The sequence below is a fragment of the Myodes glareolus genome, chromosome 6, assembly GCF_982192425.1.
Source record: "Myodes glareolus chromosome 6, mMyoGla1.1, whole genome shotgun sequence".
In the NCBI taxonomy this organism is placed as follows: Eukaryota; Metazoa; Chordata; class Mammalia; order Rodentia; family Cricetidae; genus Myodes; species Myodes glareolus.
The window spans coordinates 71129834-71157691 of NC_142031.1; the positions used below are offsets into that span (position 1 = coordinate 71129834).

The window sequence follows — 27858 nt, forward strand, 5'->3', positions numbered from 1 at the left end:
TGGTTCAATCAGTCATTATCACTTTAGCGTACTATGTGTATTTGTGAGGGATGCACAGTGGCAAATAGGTAGTGATTATAGAGCTAGGCAAACACAAACCACTGTCCCCAGTTTTCTTTGGTCGAGTACTTGACAAAATTTCACTGAAGTTCAAGTGGGGGAGTCCTAAGCCTTAGCGCTCCCAGTTTTCGCACCTCGGTGTAAGAAGTGTGCGATACGAGGGATGGGTGACAGCTGTATTTGAAACATGCAATTTAGTGACAAACTCCTATCCCCATGTACAGTTGAGGATTTATTTCTATTCTTTTAATCATATAAATGCCTGTGTATCTGTGTGTGGGTGTATGCCATGAGTGAAGTACACACAGAGGTTAGAAGAAGGCATCAGATCCTCTGGAACTGGGGTCACATATGGCAGTTCTGAGCGGTCTGACATGGGTGCTGGAAACCCAGTTCTCCTCTGTAAGCAGAGTACGCACTCTTAACAGCTGAACTGTCTTTCCAGTCCCAATCTTGTTTTTAAAAATGTTAATGTTTGGGGTAAAGTTGGAAGCAGTGTACAAGAAAGCATTGTTGCACTGGCTAGGTTAGAAACATCAATCTGCTTGAATATAAAACGCAAATGTGTGTAATAAATTCCATAATAACAAATGTCGAGGATATTGACTAACTTTAAAATTAACCTGGGTTTCTAGAAACACTCATCTATTAACAATGGAGATTAAATCTTTTGGAATATAAGCATGTTATTTCAACATTGGCTAATAAGCCAACAATTTGGAACACATACTTTACTGCTGTTCTTGCACACTTATCCAATGTGTGTTGCACAAATGGTTACAAGGCATGTGCTGTCCATTTGTTTTGCCGGGTATGGAAAAGCTAAGAACTAGAATATTCTTATCCTTTAAAATATAAAAGGGAGGCAAAGTTTTTGTGACAGAGTTAGAGATCTTATTTGGCTTTATATTTTTCAGGGAATTATTATTTTTGTTTATATAAAATACCATTTAATAAATGTAAAAAATAACATTTGTCCTCAGCAGATCTACATTGACTATATAAAATATGAAAATTCCTAATAATGATTAGAAAATAATTGACCCTCATTAGAGAGTGAAACAGACCTAAGTAAAACACATGTTGTAAAGGCAAATGCATTCATTAGGAACACAAAAATTCTGATGAAATAGTGTATAGATTAGGAAAATTAAAATGGCTTGGATTTCATATAATTTCACAAATCTAGATTTAACAATATATTTTCTATAAATGACAAAAACTGGGAAATGCATTTTCACATTTTAATTACAATTCACATGTCTGTAGCTCCTGCTGTGATGTTTTGTTCAAAAGAAATCTCATTTGTGAAGCTGCCAGTATAGAAACTGACAGATGGTTTCTAAACCGATGAAACTAAGGTGGCTGAGACGACTGTATTAGTGCTGTCTTCCCGCCATATAGGTAAGAAAAATACATTCTCATTGAAGTTTTACTGTTGCTACTGTGTTAAATATATTTATTCATATGTTTATTGTTAGTTTCAAATTTTAACAAGATACTTTTCTTAGGAATGATTTAGCTGATACTTTATGATGTGTCAAGACTGTTTGCACGAAATGCGCATTATCATATAGGTGCTAGGACAATACAGAGAAGAAAACTCAAAGTCCACTTTGTTGGATATGACTCAGATAATATTAACAAATTAACTCATTAATCTATTAAATTTAAAAATATAGTGTTTGGACACTGTACATTATTCAATACATTATTGGACCAAATACATTATTCAAACGCAGTAATTACATCAGGAACAAGCAAAGAATCCTGAAGTTAGTTTTTCAAATACCTCATCAGCAAAACTGAAAATCAGAAACAAATATAAAGAAATAACACAAGCAGTTTCTAGTGACGAATCTGTATGGATTCTTCAGATACAATAAATAATATCCGAAAACAATTCAGAGACTTGCAGTCAAAGGATATTAGTGTTTTTAGCTTTCCCACCTTAACTATTTCAGCTCCCTAAACTGGGATGCTCTCTTGCAAACTCAAGATCAACCGCGCTGGGTTGGAGACACCCACAGTGTCTTCTACTACCTAGCCTCTTCCTCTGACATGCTTAGATGTGTAACTGTGGCATGTGGGAGCCCAGGTGGAAGGGAAGTCTTGTTTGCCAGCCTGCCTGACAGGGTGAATCCTGGGTGTTGATGGCTACGAAGGCAAAGACAATTCACATGGTATTTAATGTGCCTATCTGATTTCAGTTTTCGTCTAGCTTTCTTCATGAATAGACCCTGCTGTTGTGTTAATCTCTTTCCCTACCTCTCCGCTTCCCTCCTTGTCCCTCTCCGAGACCCCCCTCTCCCTGTCTCTTCACACACACACACACACACACACACACACACACACACACACACACAGAGAGAGAGAGAGAGAGAGAGAGAGAGAGAGAGAGAGAGAATTTACTAAGCAATAGTTACCACTGCTATGCTCATGAAAACTATTTTTTCTTGTCTACTATGCATTATTATCTGGCCAATTATTCCAATTAATGTGCTTCCACATTAAAATTGCAGTTTTGATGCTCTCTGGGCCCAGAACTGCAGCTGAGTCAATCTCATGCTTTATCCATCCACGTCTGGAACCAATTTCTGCTCCAGCCTCGCTTTGCATGAATAACTGCTGCTCTCCCCACGTATCCATAGGCAGCCTTCATGGGATAGCAGTTATCCAAAAGAACAATACCTGGGAAAGAAAAGAGCTGCAAAATTATTTAAAATTTGTGTATACATGTATATATGTGCATGTGGGGGCTAGAGGTTAATGCCAGGAGTCTTTCTCACCTGCTTTCCACCATATTTTTTGAGACAATGTAACCTCAATGAACCTGGAGCTCGAAGATTTCCCTACACAGGCTGGCCAGCAAACCCTAAGATCCTTCTGTCTCTCCCTCTCCAGCACTAGAATTACAGGTGTTCATGACTGTCTGTGCCTGCCTTTTGTGAGAATGCTGGAGATCAAATTCACGTTCCCATATTAGGCAGCAAGTTCTTGGCTACTGATCCATATCACCAGTTTATTTTTAAAATGTTTATTTACATTGCTTCGCAAATATTTTAAGGTAAATTCAGTTTTTAAATTATTTCATGAGTGGTAATGGAGTTAGAAAGAAAAAAGCTATCTCTAGTATCTTTTCTCGGCCCTACTTTTAGATTTGGTGGTAATACTTAGGAATGCCTAATTTGGCTCATCACTATGGTGGGGATGCAGTGCACATAAGGGGCACATATGTAATTGGCAACCGGATTTTTCTGCTTTCATCAAATACTGCAATGCCAAATCTTCATTCAATGTGCCAGTTAGATACACTTGGGAACCTAACAGCAGCAAACACACAAGAGACGGGAATGAACAAACTGGAAAGAGTTATTAGCTTCTTGTGTTTCTATCACAACACAAATTACAGCACTGAGCATGTCGCAATGGGGAAATTCTACTTGAAAGAGGAAGCGATCTTAAAAGAGAATAATTCATTTACTAACCTTCTGAAGTGTCCACTAGAATTTATAAATAAGGTTACTACACAGACTTTTTTTAAATAAGAAAAATAAAAAAAAATAGTTAAAATGAATCATCTTTTTAGAAGTGTCTTTTAATCTAGTGCATATGAATTCTAACCCTTATTTGGGAAAAAAAATTCATAAAATAGGAAAATATTCGCCTTAATGTCTTAATGAAAAAGGAAACTGGCAGATTGTCACGATTCTCACCAATTATGAATGCAATTTGTGACTGGGAAAACTGCAGTCAGCTGTAGTTACCAAAAATGTCCTTGAAATATCTCATATAATTTTGAAGCATGCATTATACAGTAACAATCACTATTGATCATAATAAGATAAACAGAACCAAGTCAATAAAATGGTCAGAACTTGCCCAGGATGATCAAGCACAATCCTTCTAAAGTGGACAGAACTTAAAAAAAAAAGTTCATTTACAGTTAATGTCTATTTACTGTTCATAACTCACCAGCTGAAAATGTGTGGGAATAACTGTTCTACAGACTTGCCTTTTATGGGAACCACAGATTTCTCCCCCTGAAGACGACTGGGGTGGAAACTTTCATAACTTCCACGCATGAGTTCGAGCATTTTCAGATTTTTAAAGTCCTTGCCTGTTCCTCAAGGTGAGCACATTTTTATTTATTTATTTATTTATTTATTTATTTATTTGGTTTTTTGAGACAGGGTTTCTCTGTAGCTTTGGAGCCTGTCCTGGAACTAGCTCTTATAGACCAAGCTGGTCTCGAACTCACAAAGATCGCCTGCCTCTGTCTCTAGAGTGCTGGGATTAAAGGTGTGTTATGAGTGGAAGGGGCCTGGGACAAAGAGGGTGTTAGGTCAGCTCATTATCAACCATCCAAAGTTCTGAGGAACGCTTAAGGTTTGTGACTGATGTAGTTCTTTTGGGTGGACAGTAGAGCAACGGCATCCCGGCTGTGTCCTGTTCAGGTCTTGATGATGTGTCTGAACCATTCTCAATGGACTCATTGCGTGAGACCCGGAAGAGCGGGTCACAGGAGCACCAACTCGAGAAAAGGTATAAATAAAAGGCTTGGGGCTGGGGATATCGCTCAGTGTCTAAACCGCTCCTAGTGCAAGCAGGAGGACTCCCAGAAACAAAAGAAACTGGTGTGGAAGCATATATGTATAATCAATCCTAGGCATTTCACTAGAGAGAACCCGGTGACACTTCCATGCGCGTGAGCATGCATAGTGACAAAAACGTTAAATATGTAACTGTCGTAAGTCACACAATAAGAAAAATGCAGCGCTAACTTTGTTATTTATTACCTCCCTTCCGAGTTTCTGATTTTGTCCTTATATATTAATCATCATCATCATCACCATCATCATCATCTAAGCAGAGTTATTCTCAAAGAACATATAATAACCACAATCATAAAGATTCACTCAGACGGTACACTGACTCCCCTCCCCCACCTCCACAGTTACAGCACAGAAGTCAGACAGACTAACCAGAACATACACCCAAATATGCACGTGTGCTTGAAAGAAGTGCAGAATGACTTTAACGAGCTGGCTGTTTCCCCAATAAAGCAGTGTACATACCATGAAGACCTTGGACTTTAAGCAAGAAGCTTATAAAATGTGCCAATAGGTGAATGCGGTGGTATGACTTTATGTACTTTGACATGGTCCTAGATTCTAATAGCCTGAGTTACATGTTTCTGAAAGAGTTAAATGGTTTCCGTGTGTTGTACTGTCTGCTACAGGCATACTTATTAGGAGTGAAGATGAGGAAGAGGATGGGGTGGAAAACTCCTCAGGCCCAGTACAATCTTAAAGGAAATGAGGCAGTGCAAAGGGAGACAGGGTTACCAGAAAATAAATTAGGTAAACAACCATAACGCGCATCAGAGATCCTTTTCATCTCAAAAGGGACAAATTTTCTCCAAGAGGCCATCAGTCAAATGGTGTCAAGCTGGTCACTGACTCTGGAATGCTCCCCAGGATCACGCGTGTAGGGAAGAAGTCCACTCCCAGCCGGTCTGAAGGCTTCTTTATTCTTACAATTGACCGCCACAAACCCTAACTGGGAGGCGTGACCTGTTTAAAGGAAAGGAGGTTGGCTGCTTGTTACCTTGTTAGCTAGAGAGTTGTCAGGACGATCACCGGGCGGGTGACACAGGAAAACCAGGAACATTTCAATTACCCCTATTTCCAGGAGGAGAAAGACAATATACGCATTTCCGAGAGCCCCCCCCCCACCCCCGGCGCAGCGCTTTCGGAGCCTCCAAGCGTCCCGCTGCGCTCCCCGACCTTCCCAGACGACTCGCCGCGCGCGGGGATCCGGCGCTCCGCTGGCTCCGCTCCCTCCCCCGATTCGGCCGCGGGTGTGCGCGTGTCGCCGCGCCAGGCTGCGTGCGCGGAAGCCAGCGACGCGGTTGGCCAGCGCCGCCCTCGGGCTGCCCCCGCCCGGCCCCGACTCTGTCACCCGCTCGGAGGCCGCGGCGCCGCCTCCTGCCGCCGGGAGCGCGGCCTGCCCGGGAGGCGCTCGCTGCAGCCGCCCCGCTGCCCCGCTGCGCACACCGCCGCCCACCCACGGCCGCCGCGCGCCCCGCCCGCTCCCATTCTCGCTCATCATGACTGACTGCGAAGCTCTTGCGGAGCAGCTGTGGTGGCGCAGGCGGGAGCGGCGGGAGGAGTGCTGAAAGACAGTGGCCGAACGACCCGGAGTGGACGTCGCGTCCGGACCAGCCCGCAGCTCCAGGTAGCAGCGCGGTGCGCCCGGCTCGCACCGGCCTGGGCTGAGCGCCAGGTGACTAGCCCCGGCTCGGCCGCGGGCCCTGCGGGGAGGGGGGGGGGGCTCGCAAGGCGGGCGTGGGCACTGCGCGGCGTGGCCCACCCCTGCACCCTAGGGGTCTTCGTGGCAGAGTTGGTGCTTTCGGGGTCGGGGTGAGGGACGGTGCGGTGGGGCAAGCGGGAGCCCCAGGCAGCGCACCGACCGCCGCTCGCCCTTGCCTCCGGAGCCCGCCACGCAGAGTGGACAGATTGCTTTGTGGCGCACCCGGGGTTCGCGGGGTCCGGGAGTGGGCTGTTCCTGTATGTGTTCTCGCGCCGAGTCACCGGGGCGGAAAGTGAGCCCCGCGTTGACAGCAGGTGGCTGCCAGGCCCCTCACCTTTTGGCTCCTGTCTTAGGGACTCGCGCACACAGTACAGCGCCCAGGGAGCGTGCGCAAAGGGGCGACCAAGGGATTTGTGAATGGCGCTACTGCGAGGAAGCTGCGCCTTGCTGATGCAAAGGGGCTAGTATCCCGAGTGAGAAGAAAGGCTATTTATGGCAGAGTTGCGGGGTTCCCTTCTGTGTACGCTCAGCCCCTCCCGCTCTGAACTAGAAACAATTCTGTTTTTTTTTTTTTTTTAACCCTCTTGTAGAACATGCTGTATAAAACGAAAGAAGGAAGTCTGAAATTCACTCCAATCTGTACAGGTAGAAGTGCTTTTTGGAGGTCATGGATCTCTATTTTAATGCTTTGGTGTCCTGGTTGTCTGTTCCTCTTGCCCCTTAAGGTCCTCACCAGCACCATAGGGCAGAAAACCTGCTTGGTTTCAGCAGCTCTCACTAATGAACCTATCCCAGTTGAGCACTTTCCTCCTGAAATGTAATCCACACCCTCCATTCTTCCCTTCCCAGAAGGGGTGTTCAAAGACTGCTCACCTATTTCATGTGAAGAGATGTTATTATAAAAGCCCCAGGGAGGATGTAGAAGCAGCAGCTCAGTGAGTTTATGTCTACAATGACGGAGTCTTTAAAATGTAGTTACCAGGGACGACCTAGAGTACTCTTCATCTAGGCTATAGAATAATTAGTTTGTTTTAGTTTCTCTTTGTATTTGCTTTAAACGGGTGCCAATTACAGGGTCATAATTTGAAGCTTAGATGTGAGTTGGGACGCGTCTGTCAGAGTACCTCAGCGAATTTGTTATGTCCTTTGAAGTAACAACCTGTGTTTCTCTAGAAACTGCTGACTGGACTGTGATAGTGGACTCATTAATTTAAGCTGAATTTTCCTTAAGACTGCCAAAAGTATAATTTTCTTTTGTCAGATTGAAATTTCATATTACAACTACACCTTTAATAGTTCCACAGAAAAAGTAAGTAGGCATTATCAGAGTGACTTGTCACAGAATGGCAGTGATTTACAAAGAAGCTCTTATGGGTGAGTCCCAGTGTTAGCAGCTTTCCCTAAGAGCCCTGTTCATTTGAGGTTGAGGGTTTCTATTTAATGTGTGTATGTTACTGCTAGCTTAAGGTGCATTTGTAGTGCTGGAACGTCTCATGTCAGGACTCTGGCTACACCACATTAAATCATTGAGTTTAGGCCGTGTTACACAGCAACACTCTTGGGTCTGCTGGCACATAGAGATAATTCCATTACTGTGATCCTGGAAGTCATATTTATGGAACGTTGTTAACGTCTTTGGAATCAGCGACGGTTCCTTCTTTTTAAAGCCATTCCTTATACTATAGACTGTTAGCTGATACCAAGTTCCTGAAGGAGAAAATGAAATATTTATGACCTTGCACTAGCAGTTATTTGCCTTCTTATTGTACTTTATTACTCATTATAGTACTCATATTAAAGGCCTGTGTTGAGCAGTGGGTTGCCTTGAGTGTTGTGAGGCACACAGGGACTTTCTTTCGTGCATCCTGCTCTCCAGCAGCTTGTGGGCAGTTAGAAGGCATCTGATATGCATACTTAAATGCAGAGTTGACAGTCCATGAGAGCTTGAGACTTCAGGTCTAGTGAGTAGTTCAGGGGTTCCCAGCATGATGGTAATATGTCATGCTAGGTTTTTGGTCAGAAAAGTCTTCGGTTGGTAGGTTAAACTTTCCTAGTTAAGGGGTAGTAGAATTAGTAAATTGTGGGTCACAAGACCTAAGACGCAGCATCTCCTGGACTAGAGAACAGCAAAGAAGACACAGGGTAGATGAAGTTTGCTTTGAAATAGAATTGGATAGTGCTAAATATTCAACCAGTTGGGATACCCACTGAATAATATATTCATTCATATTTGTATCTGACAATTGCTGGATTTGTTGCATGGACTAGATTATATCCCAAGTTCTTACATGAATACAAGTGATACTCTGGTTACTCTTACACCATTTGGCGTGACTATAGTACAGTATATATAGTACAGTGTATTATAGTAAGTGTACTATATATATATATATATATATACTATATATACTGTATTATATATAGTACAGTGTACTATAGTGACTATATACTGGGCCTGTGGGAACGTTTTCAGAATAGTAGAAACACTTTCAAAGATCATTTTGCTGTTTCCTGGCAGGAGACTGTATTACTAACAGTAGCATGACCTATCTGTGCTCTAAACTGTGTGTGTGTGCATGTGTGTGTGTATATACTGCAGTTTGTGCTATTGTATGAAATAGAATCTGATGGTCTCTGTAAAGATGCAACCTATATGTCATGGCCATCTATAAGGTGAGAGGGACTTTTTAGAGAACCATTGAATGCTTAAAATGTGTTTGTTCAATTTATAAACACAAAGAGAGACAGCAGAGTTGACTTGGTGCCTGTCTCTTCAACATGACAGCCCAGAAGCATGTTACAGTGACAGTAAAGAAATTGTGCAAACAATAGATATGACTTTCAATAACCAAATGGAATTACTTTCAGGTTAGCTGAATTAAAAGATTTTCCTATATCTCTATGTTGTTGACAGTGCTTGGATAAGTCATTACAGAGCGAAAGCCTATTAAATCAGATTTCATATTCATGTGTGAGTGGAATGATTTCCAGCACAGCCAGGCGCAGATCAGTCTATCTCTCTGTCAGCTGATCTCTTTGCAGTTTGGTTGTGGATTAGATGTCACAGGTATATCATTTTGATAATGTAACCTAGGCTACTATATGACTGACAGCTTCTACTTGATTTCCCTATTAGGTAGTGACAAAAGCTACTAGCTTTATATAAAGGACATGAGCTTTTATCAGTGATATGATCATTGTATGCAAGTGTCAGTTAACAATAAATAATGAAATGTGGGGTAAAAGAAGCAGTGAGGACAAAAAGAGGCTGAGCAAAAACCTTAATGGAAAAAACACGCTTCATTTGGGAGCTGAGGGTAATTATGAAGATATAAAATTGGCTATCTGTAACTTCATCAAATGACAAAATATTCTTGTTTAATTTTCAGTTTAAATGTTTGCCTTGTGATACATTAAAAGAAAACATGAGTGTGGCCATCTATGCTTACAAACATTAGCCATATGATATTAAAGTTATTAAAAATACTTCTTAGTCATTAAAAATGAAATTGTTTGGTCAAATGACTTAGTCAGATACTTAGAACTTTGAATATGGTTTTGGGTCTTATATTATTTATATTACATTCACTTAAATTATGAAATTAGACTGGTTATTTACTTTCGGTATTTAGCTCCGGCATCACAACCACGGAGTCTCTCGAAGCATTGTTTCTGGAGGTAATGCAGATAAAATCCACATACCTTTCCTGAGTCACATCCCTGTGTTATTTCCTGGTGTCCTTTAGCACAACTCCTGTCCTGCCTCTGCTCTGTCCTTTTCCCTCCCTTCTCTAATGCAGATATCAGGGTATAAGTTACTTCTCTTGCTTTTCTGTGCTAAGTCATTTGCCCTGTTATGCATTCTTTTAGTTCTAGGTTCTTCTACTGTGTGCTACACACTACAGCTTTTAATTTAGTGTATTTTGGCATTAGCTCAGTATCGATCAGAAATTACTAGTGCCTATCTCATATATATTCAGTAAATACTGGATGACTAAATAAATGAATAAATAAATACCTCTCTGGAAGCTGGAGAGGTGGCTCAGTGGTGAAAAGCACTTGTTGCTCTTATGCACGACCTGGGTTTCGCTCCCAGCACCCCTATTGTATCTCATGATTTCCATTCCAGGGGATCTAACACTCTCTTCTGACCGCTGCAGTTCTGCTTGAACATAATACACATATATACATTGAGACACACATTCATATGCATACAATAAAGTAAATAAATATTTAAAAAGAAGAATTCAGAGACTGTACTCTCATCCTAAAGATGTCTTCCTCCAAAGAAAGGCTTTCTAAGAAAGCTTTAAACATGAAAGTACCTTTGGAACTTTGGTAAACATAGGTATTTTGAGAACAGCGAGATATAATTTTATCAACAACAATAACAACATTTATGATGAGCTGGATCCTTCTTTGTGATAAAACTTTATATCTTGTGTCCTGTGTTTCTTCTAACACTGCAAAGTCAATTTTCGGCAAATAGTAATGATGAAGAAGTTTTGTGTCTCTCAATGATGACCTGTGAGGCTATTTAGACTAGACTGACTTTTTTATAACATGATGCAAACTTATTAACTATCAAGCAGAGAAAGTTTGAAAGAGTATATTTTCTGTTTTTTCTTAAACGTTATATCCATATAATATCCCTATGTACATATCACACTGTTATATTGATTAGTGATATGTGTGCTTGTGTGGAGTCCCAAGAACAAACTCTGGGAGTGGGTTTTCTTCCTCCCCATGGGTTGTAAGACTTACTTGGCAGGCATTTTACCCTCTGGGAGGTTTCACCACCCAAGGATGTATTTCCTTTTGGTGTCTAGCTGACTGGGCACAGCAACATCAGTAAATACTCATTGTTTCCTCTGTCTTCCAAGCCGCTGCTCTTGATTCTTGGGCAGGTGGGAGAGGTGACGGAAGACGTGCAAAACGGGTATTCCCAGATCTTCAGCACCATCCCCCTCAATTCTCTGACTCCATGTAGCATGAATTTTAATTTGTTAATGAAAATGCAAGATATGACACGTGGGCAGTTCCTCCAACTTTGTATTTCATTTGTGGCGAAGTGCAGTTCATCCTCTGGGAGGTTTCACTCAGAGCTTTGAGTAACTTTGCTCAAGAAAAATCAACTTCAGATATAGTTATGAATCATTTTCTTATCCCATAAAAGGAGGAAGTATATGTAGGGAGCCGCCTGGATGTGGCCTTGGCCAGATAGTGCCAGCACTCCTACAGCCTGGAGGTATACATATCCTTTGATGTTGCCGCCTTAGGCCGGTGTGCTGGAGCCTTGTTTTGCATTTCAAGAGACTCGGTCTCCTGACCTGTCCCGTGGCCTTGGGTCCTAGTAGAATGGCATCAACCAATCAGCATTCGAGCCTCTCACCCTAGAAAAGCGGCTGTCTTTGGATTTTTCGCTCTCTCTCGTCATCCCTGTTCCCCATTCCCCCTTTCAAGCAAGGAGCTCTAATAAATTGTGATTGAGAAGGATTCTTGATTTTGTGACCGTCCATTCCTGCTGGTCAGGGAGCGCGTCGCATTTTGGTGCTGAAAACCGGGACGCCGGATTTGAACAAGCCAAGGAGGGAGCAGAATTCAGAACTCAACACAAAGAGCGGTGACTGACGTCAGGAAATCCTCCAGATGTAAGCTGATTGCTAAGGCTGGTCCAGAGTGGTAATGTGTGCATTTGTTCTTCTCTGTTGCTTTGGGTTGCGCTGTGATTAACCAGGTGGTGAGTGCCTTTGTTGCTGCTGTGACTGCAGCTCTAGTCAAAAGTAAAACTAAGTCCGCAGTAGATCAAGCAGCATTTTTCTAAAAGGACTTCCTTGTAAGTAAAAAGGAGGTTTTTTCTTTCGCCCAGGGGGTAAGTGCGCACCATGGGCAATTCTTATGGAGCCAGTTCGAACCCCAGGGAGATTTATCGCTCAATCCAGGCACTTTTGCGACAGCGTGATTTAAAGATCTCTTCTAGCACTGTCGCTAACATTGTAAAAGACATTATTGATGTCTCACCTTGGTTTGCAGCTTCAGGTGACCTAACTTTACCATCTTGGAATAAGCTAGGCAGGGATTTGGAACAAGCAGAAGGAAATATTGGGAGAGGCACACTTCCTTTTTGGAGGATGGTGCGGGACTGCTTGAAGGAAGAACGTAATATAGAGATATTAAAACAGGGTCGCAAGGCATTACAGAAACATCAGGACAGCTTTTCAGAATCAGATCAGAAGGAGGAACAAGAGTGTAGGCCTAGAAAGAAAAAGGAAAAATTAAAAGATAAGGATCCGGAAATAAAAAAAGGAGAAAAGGGGAAGAGAAGCCCCATAGCTTTAGTAGTGAAAGAATTTGTAGATTTAGATTTATCAGAGGAGGAAGAACAACTAGAGGGAACGGCTGCTAAATCCGAGAAAGAGCAGCAAGGTAGCCGGAGGCGGGGCGATGTTGATGTGTTTACTACAAAGGGCAGAAGAGACGAGGCGCCAGTTCCTGCTGCCCTTCCCCCATCCGCCCCTCCACCCATGTACCAGCAGGTAGCTACAGAAGGTCACAGCTTCATAGGAAGGCAAACTTGGTCGCAACTGGCTGCTGCCTTTCCTGTTTTTGAGGAGCCACAGAATTATAATAGGTGGTATGAACCAATCCCATACAGACAGCTGAAGGATTTGGTTGAAGCTGCGAGAAATTATGGAGCAAATGCCAGTTATACAATCGCATTATTGAGAAGGATTGTTACAGTAGCACTGACTCCTACAGACTGGCAGGAGATTGCAAGAGCAGCTCTTCCAGCAGGGCAGTTCCTGGATTTTAAATCTATAGTCCAGGACAAGGCTCAGACCCAAGAGCGCATTAACATACAAAGTGGCCACCCAGAGTGGACGGCTGATATGCTTCTTGGACAGGGGGCATTTGCTGGAAATCAGAATCATTATCCTTGGGAGGTTTATAGGCAGGTTAGTGAGATTCATTATAGAGCATGGAAATCACTCCCTAATAAAGGTGAAACAGCTGGTAACCTAACCAAGATTATTCAAGGTGCTGCAGAGCCATTCTCTGATTATGTGGCTAGGATGACAGAGGCAGCTGAAAGAATGTTTGGGAATTTAGATATTTCATTGCCTTTTGTCCAGCAAATAATATTTGAGCAGAGCACCAAGGAATGTCAAAGAGCAATAGGTCCAGTAAAGGGAAAGGGATTAGAAGCCTGGATCAAAGCCTGCCGTGAAGTTGGGGGGCCTCTAACCAATGCAGGGCTGGCGGCTGCTGTGCTTGCTGCTGCCAGAGGTGTCAGAGGAGATAAGGGAAAGGCATGCTTTAAATGTGGACAGTTGGGGCATTTCAAAAAACAATGTCCCAATAGTCATAATGCCTCAGATTCTTCAGGGCTCTCAGCTGCAACATCGCAGAGGCAGCCAGACATTTGTCCCAGATGCAAGAAAGGGAAACATTGGGCTAATGAGTGCAGATCAGTTAGGGATATAAATGGACAACTTATTCCTATGCCTATTCAGTCATTGTCAAAAAACGGATTGAGGGGCCCATGCACCCAGGGCCCAAAAATATTTGGGGCAATTCAGAACACGATGGCAGTCCCCGAGATGACTCCATCGTCCCAACAAGACGGGCAGCCAAAGGCTCCGGAGGGCTGGACCTCTGTGCCACCTCCAAACTGCTATTAACTCAGGATATGGGAGTTCAGGTCATAGAAACTGACGTGTTTGGGCCATTAGAAAAAGATACTGTTGGCATAGTCTTGGGACATTCATCCTCAATTATGAAAGGCCTGATAGTCCATCCTGGAGTCATAGACCCTGCCTATGAAGGTTGCATTAAAATTCTTTGCCATTCTCCATACGGGGTAGTTTCCATCGCCCCAGGAGACAGAATAGCTCAACTCTTAGTTCTGCCTTCAGGGCGTAATAAGCTTCCAGCAGAGGGGCTTGTCTTAAAGGACAAAAGCCTTGCTCCCATGGGAGTAGATTTGGCTTGTTTATCCTTGGAGCTTGATCAGCGACCAATCTTAAATTTAGAAATAGAAGGAAAGATTTTTTCAGGCCTGGTGGATACTGGAGCAGATAAAAGTATCATCAGATCCCAAGCATGGCCAAAACGCTGGCCCTTACAACAGGCCTCCCAGTCCCTTCAAGGGCTGGGGTATGCACAAACACCGCATATAAGTGCTAAGGAGTTAGTCTGGAGAACAGAAGATCAGAGAGGGACTTTTCAGCCTTTTGTGGTTGATTTGCCCATCAACCTATGGGGCAGGGATGTGCAGTCTCAAATGAGATTGAGACTTACAAATGATTATTCTGATACCAGTAAGCAAATGATGGCACGTCAGGGCTATGTTCCCAATAAGGGACTTGGTAAATGTCTCCAAGGTAGACAGAATCCTATTGAGACTGTCTCCAAGTTAGATAGAAAAGGCTTGGGTTTTTCATAGGGGTCACTGAAGCTGTAGCTTCCACACAAAAGACAATGCCCATCCCTTGGCTAGTAGGTAAGCCGGTATGGGTCCCTCAGTGGCCCCTTTCCTTGGAAAAGCTGGAAGCTGCAAGACAATTAGTACAAGAACAGTTAGAACTAGGACATTTAGAACATTCTGTATCGCGTTGGAATACGCCTATTTTTGTGATTAAAAAGGCTTCTGGAGGTTGGAGGTTACTGCATGACCTTAGGGCAGTCAATGCTCAGATGCAGGTCATGGGCCCAGCCCAGCAGGGCCTTCCATTGCTTTCAGCAATACCAAAGAATTGGCCTGTAATTTCCTTGGACATCAAGGACTGTTTCTTTTCAATTCCCGTGTGTCCCCAGGACCGGGAAAGGTTTGCATTTACTCTTCCATCTGTTAACAATGAGCAACCCAATGCTCGGTTTCAATGGAAAACTTTGCCTCAGGGAATGGCCAATAGCGCCCTCATATGTCAGTTATATGTAGATGCAGCATTGAGTCCTGTTAGGAGACAATTTCCTACGGTAAAAATTGTTCACTACATGGATGATTTATTATTATCTGCCCCACATCAGGAGACCCTGAAGGAAGTTTTCCAAAAGGTTACATCCCTTTTGGAGGAGCAAGGACTCCACATAGCCTCAAATAAAGTACAAACATCTTCGATGGTGAAATTTTTGGGGACTATAATCACCCCTGAAAGCATCAGGCCTCAGAAAGTGCTTATTCGCACCCATCACCTTAAAACTCTTAATGATTTCCAGCAGTTGCTGGGAGATATAAATTGGATTAGAGGATATTTAAATATACCTCGATCTGAGCTCTTGCCTCTGTTTTCCATCTTAGAAGGCAATCCTAATATCTGTTCACCTAGAGCCATGACCCCGGCTGCAATGCAGACCCTTAAGAGGGTAGAATCTGCTATTACTACAGCTCAATTACAGCGAGTGAATCCATCCTTACCAATTTTGCTATGCATTCTCAAAACAAAAAATTATCCCACTGGAGTGTTATGGCAAGATGGACCCCTCTGGTGGATGCATGGAAATTCCATAGGAGCAAGATCTGTTCAATATTATCCAGAATTGGTGGCTGGCCAAGCATTAATGGGAATAAAGCTTTGCTTAGCCCACTTTGCGAGAATGCCTGACAAGTTGATAATTCCCTATACGAGGGAACAGGTAGAAGTTTTGACAGCCACAGTAGATGGCTGGGCTATCCTGCTTTGTGCATTCCCTAATGTTATTGACAATCATGTGCCAAGGCATCCCTTAATAAATTTTGTGGAGAAAAATTTGGTGTATTTTCCCAGGATTACCTCACCCCACCCATTAGAAGGAGCCTTAACTATCTATACAGATGGCTCAAAGACCGGAAAAGGGGCTCTGGTGGCAGGAAATGCTAAACCTGTGGTCTTTCAATTTCGACCTGATTCCCCCCAAGTCACTGAGTGCTTGGTGGTTTTGGAGGTGTTTCAGAGATTTCTTGAGCCATTTAATTTAATTTCAGATTCACAATATGTGGTCAATGCTGTGGCCTCTCTTGAGGTTGCAGCTTCAATTCGCAGCTCAAGTACAGTGTCTAATATTCTTTTACAAATACAAAAACATATTTTAAAAAGAGAAAATCCCTTTTATGTTGCTCATATTCGAGCCCATTCTCTCTTGCCAGGACCTATGGCAGAGGCTAATGCTCAAGCTGATGGTGCTACTCGAGCACTCGCCCTTGTGGCTACAGATTCACTCCAGCTAGCTAGAGATTTCCATCAGCTTTATCATGTTCCAGCGAATACACTTCGCTTAAAGTTTAAGATCTCTAGGGAAAATGCCAGGAGGATAGTAAAAGCCTGTCCCTCCTGCGTGACCATGTTACATCCCCCACATATTGGGGTAAATCCCAGGGGGTTAAAGCCAAACTCACTCTGGCAAATGGATGTGACTCACATCTCGGAGTTTGGCAGACAAAAGTATGTTCATGTGTCGGTGGACACATGCTCTGGAATAATTCATGCCACCCCACTGGCAGGGGAAAAGGTAACTCATGTAAAAATGCATTGCTTAGAGGCCTGGGCAGCTTGGGGAAAGCCAAGTCGTTTAAAAACCGACAATGGCCCAGCATATGCCTCACAGGGCTTTAAAGCCTTTTGCAAGCAATTACAAGTTGAACATACCACTGGCCTACCATACAATCCTCAAAGCCAGGGTATCGTAGAAAGAGCAAATAGAAATTTAAAGGAAATTTTGCGAAAGCAAAAAGGGGGAATAGCTATAGCAGCTTCCCCCAGAGAAAGGATTTCTCTTGCACTCTTTACACTTAATTTTTTAATTCAAAATATTGCTGGAAAAACAGCAGCAGACAGGCATGCCCTGTTTGAAAGCTCTACAGAGCGAGATTTGGTCATGTGGAAGGATGTATTGATTAATAAATGGTGTGGACCGGATCAGGTAATTACCAGATCCAGGGGAGCAATTTGCATTTTCCCTCAGAATCGTGAAGATCCAATCTGGGTGCCAACGAGACTGACAAGAGAAATAAAGAAGAAAGATGATCCAGTGGATGCTGAGTGTCCTGCTGTGGAAGATTCGTGCGGAGGCAGCAGTGATGACCCTCTGGGCGGTGTCAAGAGCAACTGTTTCACGTTATCACCTTGAGCAGCACCCTGTGCAACCTCTTATCTCTTAACAATTTTCTGACTGACTCTATTCTGCCTTTCTCCCTCCTTGGGGATGGGTGGGAGCAGAGATATCCTTGGCATGCTGTGTCTAGGTGGAAGTGCTGTATGTCTTTGATTGGTGTGCTACCTGCTAGCCCAAGTGAGGAGGGACAAGGTCTTTGTGGCACAAGCCTTGGCAGTCTTGGAATGTGTATCCTCACCCCAGGTTTGGCTCTCAGCCTCAAAAGAGCTCACAGGCAATTAGCCATGCATAGCCTTTGCACCCTCTAGGGACCAGATAGTCCCACGGCACAGAGGAAGGTATGCATAGGCGGAGGGTGTGCAGACACAGCCCTAGCACTCCCAGGGAAGTAGTTGTCCCATTGCACGGGAAGGGTGTGTCTTGCTTTTCTTTTCTTTAATCAGTCCACACATCATGAGGTGGGGACCAGATTGGAAAATAGTTTTGCCTTATTGCTCTAAAAGACAATAAAAGGAGGAGCTGTAGGGAGCCGCCTGGATGTGGCCTTGGCCAGATAGTGCCAGCACTCCTACAGCCTGGAGGTATACATATCCTTTGATGTTGCCGCCTTAGGCCGGTGTGCTGGAGCCTTGTTTTGCATTTCAAGAGACTCGGTCTCCTGACCTGTCCCGTGGCCTTGGGTCCTAGTAGAATGGCATCAACCAATCAGCATTCGAGCCTCTCACCCTAGAAAAGCGGCTGTCTTTGGATTTTTCGCTCTCTCTCGTCATCCCTGTTCCCCATTCCCCCTTTCAAGCAAGGAGCTCTAATAAATTGTGATTGAGAAGGATTCTTGATTTTGTGACCGTCCATTCCTGCTGGTCAGGGAGCGCGTCACAAGTATAGTCTGTTTTAATTTTATAAATCAATTCATTGATTGAAGTGATGTGTTAATCTCTAAGTGTGTGTAGTGAAAATAAACTTAAAGATTGATACCACAGAAGTCCAAATATAGTTGAACTTGGCTGCCATGAAGCTCTTTATTAGACTAATTGCATATCTATATCATAATATATTTAAGTCAGTGAGTAAAGTTAGATAAAAAATAATCTCAAAGAGGAAAAATAGTTGGTTGCTTAGCTAGATATTACTTGTATCCTATTTTGTAACATTTGTCAAAGTCTGTTTTTATTTAACAGAACTATTTAATTCTAAACTTCTGCCTTAGCCCAGTTCTAACTTAGGGGCATTTTTTTTTCTGTGCAACAGGAAATATAACTGCTTTCCAGCCCAGCATCCTGGTTATTACAATAAGAAATTTTTGATATTCCGCAATTAGGCTTCTTTCTTATAGCTTAACTAAATATTTTTCTCCATGTCTTCTCAAATTACTTGGTCTCCCTGTCCTACCATTGAATCATGCCCTTCTTTTAAAATCTCCTGTTTTTCTTTAAAGATGGCCTCTTCAGAAACTACTCTATTTCCTGCGCCTTGTTGTCTGCCAGCACACTGCTGCAAGTGTGGCCACTTCCTGGCTCTCTAAGCACTTGCAGCTCCTGCAGGTGTACTTCATTGCAGCACTCACTGCAGGACTTCGTGATGCCAGCTGCGCACGGCGTCCTGCCATACCCCAGATTCTTAGACATGTTGGGCTTCTTGGGGGTATTTATGGATGTGTTTCTACAGGGCTTCCCAGACTGCACTGCAAAGTTTATTGCCAGTCTATGGCAATTACCAGTGTTTCATTTTGCCATCTCTAACCTTTCCTCACTTAAGTGCCTCGCTATCAAACTACATCTGAAATTGTCCCTTAGGTCTAAGTCGGTTGCGAAGAGAATACCTTTTCGATGGCAGAACTGAATGGAGGTATTTTCCAGTAACTTAATGATCATTGTCAAAAAATTTAATCCACACTTGGTGAAGCAATGCTCTTCTGGGTCTAGTGTGATGCCAGCATATATACCAACATATACAGTGGCTTCTTTCGAGTTTGTGGGTTCTCTGTTTCCAGTAAGTTGTTTAGTTGAGATCCATTGGCTTTCCCATAATCTTTTAAAAATGTGATCTGTTTAGAATGTATAGAACATCATAAAAATATGTTTCAGATGTTATGCTTTCTTTCATGACACTCTTCACTCAAGAAATTTAGTACCCTTTTGTGCTCAGGAAGTGTTTAATAAGCCGGATCTACTGCCCTGATTTAACATGAGAAACCCTGCCATGAACCTTCTTCATTAATCCTATGGAGACAGCCTGTCATGTTTGAGTTCCTGTCCTCTGATATAAGCCCTTTCTTGGAATTAGTTAAATATTGTAACTCTACTAATGAGTCTTTATTGCTGTGTTTGAGTGTTTGCATGCTGCTGTAGTTGTGTGGCTTTGTTTTTGCAGTACTGGCAAATAGTGTAACATAACCTACATCAAAATTTCAAGTAAAATCAAACAAGAATGGCAGAAATAATCCTTAGCCCTTCATTCTTTGAGATATTGCTCATTTGGAGGACTATTCTTATGTCTGTCTTTTCTAGTGTTATTTCTTTTATGGTGATACTAATTACTGAAGTGTTATCTGAACATATAAATGAAATGTGGCTGGGGTTATTCCTTTCTACTGTGCAGTGTTTTTTAAGGACATTCAGGAAAAGCCCCAAGGAGATAAGTATCCTTGTATCAGAAACCAGTGAAGAAAGAAAGGAAACACCCATAAACCAAACTCAGTTAGTCCCAGATATGAAAATTTGGAGTAGCTTATTTATGGTAGCAGATGAAAATATTTTGTTGGTGACAAAGTCAACAAGTTTATACACTAAATTTTAAATTTGCATTTCAAATGGATTCTAAATTTTAAGAAGACTATCTCTCTGGAAAGATGACTCAGCAGTTTAGACCACTTACAGCTCTCCCAAAGGTTCTGGGTTTGGTTCTCAGCACCCACATGGTGGCTCACAACCATCTGTCCTAGAGTTCCATGTGATCCTATACCCTCCACTTATTTTTGGGCACTAACCATTCATGTGGTATGTGTAAATAAATGCAGGCAATACACACATATGCACACACACACCACCACATACACACACACACACCTGAAAAAAGACTATTATCTACTAAACAAATAATTCAACTATAGTTATTTGCTTAAACATTTTGAAATATTGTGTTATATTCAAATACTAAGGAATATTAAAAGTATTTACTAATGAATGACTTTCTTGAGAGTTAGAATGTATGAATTATGTGCAATAATGAGTTACATTCTAACTCATAATTGATTTTAAAAATATACATTATTAAATTGAGTCATTAAAGGAAGTACTGCAGATTTAAACTCAAAAAGTATATAAACTTTGAGCAGTATTAAGACACAAATGGACACTGAGTTGTGTTTCTTTTTTTTCTTTTCTCTTTTTTCTTCTTTTATTTTCTTTTTGTGTTTGTGTGTATGTTTGTGCATGTGTCTGAATGCCAGAGGACAACCTCAAATACTGTTCTCAAGATTCTGCCCATCTTTTTGGAGACAGGGTCTTTCACTGGCTTACAACTTGCTAAGGAGCGTTGTTTTCACTGATTCACCTGCCTCTATCTCTCCAGCACTGAGATAACAGGGCGTACCATCACACTTGCTTCTGGTTGTTTTTGTTCAATGTGTGTTCTGGGGATTGAATTTGTAATGCAAACTCTTTACTAACTGAACTGTCTCCCCAGCATGCTAAGCCACATTTTTTACACTGTGACCTAGTGTGTAAATACAGTGATATTGGGGAGACCACTTGTTCATCAATAGCAGTCCAGTTTTTGGTGGAGTATGCTAGAGTGAGAAGAATGGATTGAAGAATGGAGGTCAAAGGAGAGTCATTTTGTCACTTCCTTAAACCAGGAGAAACCTGCTCCTCCTTGAATTCCCAAGGGCTTCTGGAATGTGGCGTCTCTTGTTTCTCAGCACAAATCTACATTTTGAAATGTCCCTATATCAGAGGGTGTGTAAAGCTGGAATTGTTTGATGTATTACCATTACAGGGATAGGACAATGTGAATTGCAAGGCCTACTTACAGGACTTGTAGTATAAAGACCACAGGATCCTAGCTCTCCACTGAAGATAGGAACTGAGGGATCCCAGGACATTTCTGGATAGTCAATTCAGTACGTGATGACATGGAAGGTACCTATGTGTAATTCAAGAAATGAATGGAGAAGATGCTTTTTAAAAGCAAGAGAGTTTTAGCTGGAGAATAGGACTGAGTGGTAAATTTGAATTTCAGGAAGTCCTCTAGTCCGTTTCAGGGTACTTGCATCTTGCAGACTTCTGTTGCAAAGTGCAGTCGTGGTTGTTTGTATTATACCGATCCTAGAAGCCACTGCATCTTAATCTCAGGCTAGGAGGTTCTTCTGAGTTCCAATACAGCCTGTGTCTCTACTAAATCTCTATCTAATGTTTAATAATTCACTATTTGCTTGTACTACATGCCCTGTAAAGGCAAGAGGCTTAAGTTTTACTCATTAGCTTCTAAGTCTGGTCTAAAGCAAAGATAGGAAGATTCTCAATGAGACTAGTTGAATAAATTTACTGCTGCTGGAGAATGACTAGATATGTCAGGGGATGAGGTAGCTAAGGAGATGGCTCAGGCAGCAAAGTGTTTGCAATACAACATGAGGATCTGAGTTCAGATCCCCAGCATCCACATAAAAGCTATGTGCACCTGGGATCCCAGCACTCAGGAGACAAGAGAGAGAAAGACCAGCTATCCAACCAACCAACCAACCAACCAACCAACGAACCAACCAACCAGCCAAGCAACAAACCAATCAATCAGTAGTAAAATAAAGGTGGAGAGCAATTGAGAAAAACACCCAAAGTTAGCTTTTGGCCTCCACATAAGTGCACGTGAACCTGCATACACATGAACACACACACATACATACACACACGCACATACGCACACACATGCACACACACCACCTACTCATACATACGACATTCACACACATTAAAAAAATGACTTGACTGCCCAATTTATGTGAACTGCTTTGCATGCATGCCACTGCCCTGCTACCAGTCTCTGGTTTCTTCAAATGATGCTCTACTTGGCATTTCATAAACTAAAAATTTTTTCTTAATCTGGAACACAGCAACTTGACATTCATGAATAAACTTCTCAAGGAGAGTGAAAGGAGAGAGGGATGTGGCATCTGTACTGCATGCATTCAGGGTTGGCAGGGCTGAGGAAGTAAGAGCAATGCATGTGCATTTGGAGAATTGAGGTCAAAGTGCAGTTTTGTTTCTGGCTTAAAGCAGAAGGAACGTACTCCACCTTCACATTCTGAAGGCTTCTGGAATGTAGCACCTCCAGCTTCCCTGCACAGGTCCACATTTTTCTAATGACCGTTTCTGGGAGGGTGTGTCAGACTGATTGCTTTTTAAATTTTTTTTTACCACATTTGTGACTTCTTTTGCAGAGTGTGTATGTGTTTCCAGGCATCTTTATAGGGATATCTAGAGAGGAGCGTGGGAAGAGTTTCTCTTCTGTTTAGAGTTTCCTGTATTTTATGTGCCTGAGACACAGCACACCACTGTGCAGCCATTGTGCGGGATATTTCATGTTTTTGATGTAGATACATTATACATATTATGTCTATTGGTTTCTTATTTTTCTTCTTCTTTCTTGACTTGTTAACAGGAAGGTTTTAATAATGAAACAGAGGGAAAAACCTATATTTCCTAGTACTTTCTTCCCTTGGGAGCCCACTTGTACAATGATGATAAATAAAACGGATTCAAAAAAGTTAGGCATTTGGGAAAAGACTTCTAAAGCAGAAGTATTTTTAATCATCCCAGGTAAACTCAGAGTTTGGGAAATGGGTAAATTCTTTGCTAAAATTCGGGTTATATAAAATATGTGATTACCATTAAGTGTCTGGGTTAATAGTCGGGGGTGCCATTCTCTAATGAGTCTAAGACGGGAATTCTCATGAAAGTTGTTGAAAACTGTATCAGGACTGAGAGTACGTAGGCTTCGTGGGATGTTTTCAGCAGAAGTGTTTGAAAGAAAGGAATAAATTTAATAAGCAACTGAAACATTTGTGCTGTGCAAGCAGAATGGTGTGATAAGAACACTGGGGACCCTGAGCGCACAGAAAGATCAGGATTCTGGGGACCAAGAGTATGGATTAGCTCTGACTTCAATGGTGTGCCTGGAAAGATGGAGTCTTGCTTTGATTGCGTTCCTTGAAAGAATACTATGCAGCAAAAACTCATCAGAAGCTAGTACAAATGTTTTCAATTAAAAGACTTTGAAATACACATGAAGCTGGATCCAGCTTGGTGGCCCATGTGCAGGTACAAGCGTACATAGGCGAATGGCAGTGGTATTTATTATGTTGATGCCTGCCTTGCGTGGCTTTGTCAATGATTCTGGATGCTTTTACTTCACTTTATGGAACGAGTATAAGAGTCACTGTTTTCAAGAGAAACAGACACAATATAATCTATATATTTGTCTTTTTATCTATCAAGGGGTTCACTTGAAGAAACTGGTTCTTCTGCCTGTTTAGAAGAGTCGACTGGTAGGCTGTGTTTCAGTGTGTAGGCAGAGTACTTTCTTCTCCAGAAAATCTGCTGCTACTGCTCTGAGACCTTTGACTGATCAGATGAGACACACTCGCATTACAGAAAGTGATCTACTTAGCCTGAAGCTAAAAGGTTGCAGAAGAGAGACACATCTGCCCCTGTGGCCAAAGAGTGTTGGTGGGCAAAGCTGACACCTAGCTGTAATTACTACTGAGAAGAAGGGAAAATGTGCATCAATGACCTTTTTTGGCTCACACAGAAATTTGCGAATATGTTTTTCACTCAGTCTGAAATATTGTAGCTGTGGTCAGCTGCTGGAATGCTTAGCCAAATATGTGTTCTTTATTCATTTCGTGTTACCTTTATTGGGTACATGTCAGATGCAGCAGACAACAGGATGGAACCAAATAAAAAGATTGATTAGGCTCCATCTTCTGGGAGTTAAATTTAAGTGCGAGAGCAGTACATCCATGCCTGCATCATAAATACATCTGAAGAACGAAGATGTGCATGTTTCAGTTTTGCCAGTTAGAAGTCATTTTTCCTGTGTGCAACCAAAGGAAAATGAACATGGTTTATACTAGTGTTAATTTTCCAAACTATTGTGCTGGTTACTTCAAAGGCGGTAGGATGGTTCATATCTGAAATTAGATGATGAAAGGTATGCTTGACCAGCACAGGTCAACTTCATTGACAGGATGTTGGCTATACACATTCAATTTAGTGTATTATAGGCTAACTCTGCATTCAACTTATGCAAAAGTTCTTCAGTATATTATGCCTTAAAAAGGTCTGACAATTGGAATGTCATGCTGTACTGATAATCTTGCTTTCCATGTAGCTTATGGTAGTAAATCTGTGCTTCATTGCAGCAAAATGAATATGTTCCAAGGTTCCTTTTATGGCCTGAAAGTATATTTTCTTTCTGTTTCCTTACAAGGTACAGACTTTCTGCTTGGCTTTTAAGGCTCTTTGTAAGCTTATTACACTGTTAATTCAAGCAAGCTCTTTCACTTTGGTGAGATCATCAAACTTGTCACCCTCACACGCACACACAAGCATATACATTTGATCCCCTCCATTTGTGCAAATCTCAGCTGCCATTACCAGCCAAACTCCATGAACCTTTTTTCTTGACTTCAGTGTGCCTGGGAATCTGCTTTTGTGCCACCATTGGGTTGTGACACTCCATAGTAGGCAAAAGGCAGCTGAGTACAGTCTGTTTCCCCTAAAAGGTATTTTTCTGTGACGTGAATTAGCTTGCATATAAAGGGTAAGTACGGGAATTACGTTGGTGAATGTGAATTTCCCCTGTGACTCCACCTCAGCATAGCACTGTGTAGCTTCATCCTGATCGCTATAGCTGTATGCAAAGTTTGCCAGCACTGGCGAGCAAGTGCCACAGAGGGACACCATGCCGTAGAGTCCCACAGTGTATCTTGCTGTGGGTAGTCCATAGGTTTGTACTTACAAATGCTTACTACATGGTCTGCCATAGTCTCAACCTTGCCTTATATACTTTCAAGACACTTTTATCTTTTTTAAAAAAGGTTATGTATTTCTTTTATTATTTGTTTTCTAATATTTATGTATTTATTTTACATCCCATCTGCTGTTTCTTCTCCCTCCTCTCCTCCCAGTCCCTCTTCTCACCCCTTTGTTCCCACCCCCTGTGTGTAAAGAGAATAAGGCTTCAGCTTTAGCATATAGAAGCTCATAAGCAAAACTGTGTTTGGTAATTCTATTACTTAGCTCAGTTGAAGGGGAGGAAAAGACAGTAAGACGTTCCAGTGCTTTTCCACTTGTCCCACGCCCCAAGTACAAGTATTTGAGTGTGGTGGTTCAAGTAAGAATGATCCCCAAAGGCTCCTTTGTTGAATGTTTAGTCTCCAGTTGGTGGAACATTTGAGAAAGGTTAAGGATGTCTGACCTAGTTGGAGGAGGTGTGTCCTCTAGGGGTGGATATTTCAAATATCCAAGCTATTCCCTCTCCCTTTCTCCGCTTTATATGTGTAGATCACATGCAAGCTCTCAGCTACTTTTCCAGTGTCTGCCTGCCTGTCTGCTGTTATGTTCTCCACTGTGAAGGATGTGGACTCTAACCCTTGGGAACTGTGAGGCCCAAATTAAGTACACTTGCATTTCATGTGTGCTTTCTGCAAGTTAGAAGGACCCGTGGCTTTCATGCATGATCCCCGGGATGGTTGGGATGCCCTCACAGGCCTGCCTCATGCAGCCAATTTCTTCCCAGACTGCATCTCTGCACTGAAACACCACTCACCACAACGTTCTGTATTTTCACAGCAGCACACATCTTCTCTCACAGGGTAGAGCTGTAAACTTCTAATTTTGGTAGACATCAAATATATGTTTTGTCTTCTTCCACTATAAGCTCCTTGGTAATGGGGAACATGCTCATTCTTTTTTCCTTCATGTTTGTTTCCCATATTCTAGCAAACATTCCAGGTGCTGGGATTAATATACACTGTAAATGATGTATATATACTTGCATGTTTCTGTGCAAGTAATAGCTTATTTGGATAAATGGATTACTGAGTAAATTTATTTTCTCATCTTTTGTCTATTTTTAATAACAAGTCGTAAATAGTTTTCTTCTGTCTACATCATTTTCATCACTGTTGCTCATCTGCATCTCAAGCCTTTTGAAAATGGAAAGACATAAACGCTTATATGTTGTTCCATTTGTGGCCTTTCTATTAAGAACTTGGGTGGAAGTTCTGTTAGATTACTTTTTAAATTCTACTTTTGTGTATGTACAGGTTTCTTGACCTGACCTTTGTGCCTTAATTGGTCAAGCTTTAACTTTGGGCTGCTCATATTTTTGCCAGGATTACTTGATTGTTGAAGGAAAAGTTTAATCTTTGGATAAATTATTGTTCAAATGATGTGGATAAAGTCTATCAAATTTCAACATGACTTTAGTTATTCTCTCTCTCTCTCTCTCTCTCTCTCTCTGTGAGTGTGTGTGTGTGTGTGTGTGTGTGTGTGTGTGTGTGTGTGTGTGTGTGATGGCCCTTGTGCCACAGCATGTATGTGGAAGGCAAAAGACAACTTGTGGGAATTGCTTCTCTTTTTATGTCATGTGAGATATTGGAATTAAACTCCTGTGGTCAGGGCTGGTGGGAAGTGTCTTTACCTTCTGAGCCATTGACTTGCTGGGAGTGAAACTAAATGTTTAATTTCTTCTTCATGAATTATAATTTCTTACTTACACATTTCCGTCAATTATGTACTTATTGTACAGTCTCTTATTAAACTATAATTTTCTAAAGTTCCAAAAGCCCGTGACAATGCCAGCTCCCACACATTGATTACCATTGTGCAATACTTTTGCAAAATTTTAGGTTTGCTATTATTTATATTTTAGTCTGTTAATTTTGATAAGAAATGAATAGCGAGTAAATTTCCATATATAAAGTAAAGCTGTAAAATTATAAAAATGTACTTCTACTTATTGGTGCCATCTGAAGTGGGAATCCTATATTTTGTTATTAACTACCTCTTAAATAATCCTGTCTCATTGACTAGATTTAAAATCAATAAGAGTAGGACAGTATTTCTGTTCAGTAGACAGAAATAGATACTTTTAGTCATCAAATAACTAAATAAGTTTAATATCATATAATGAAAGTTACCCTTCATTAACTAAAGAGTATCACAAATGGCAATAGTTTAGAATAAGACCACAAACTTCACATCATGCTATCCCTGCACGGGAGGTATTTTCTTAAGATACATTTCCTCCCCTGTAACATTGACATAGAAAGAAACAATAGATTTCTTGAAATGTTCTGTGCATTGACAGTATATACCATAATACTTAATA

General features: G+C 41.8%; 1 protein-coding gene across 5 annotated transcripts in view; it reads left to right on the plus strand.

Annotated features, from left to right (window-relative positions):
* The first annotated feature begins 6164 nt into the window (after positions 1-6164).
* The window catches only part of Ccser1 (coiled-coil serine rich protein 1), a 1117462-nt gene continuing 1095768 nt past the window's right edge, over positions 6165-27858 (plus strand). For all 5 annotated transcript variants that reach the window (XM_087907262.1, XM_087907263.1, XM_087907264.1 and 2 more), the window contains exon 1: positions 6165-6300. The gene's annotated coding sequence lies outside the window, so the exon portion shown is untranslated. The remainder of the gene's footprint in view (positions 6301-27858) is intronic.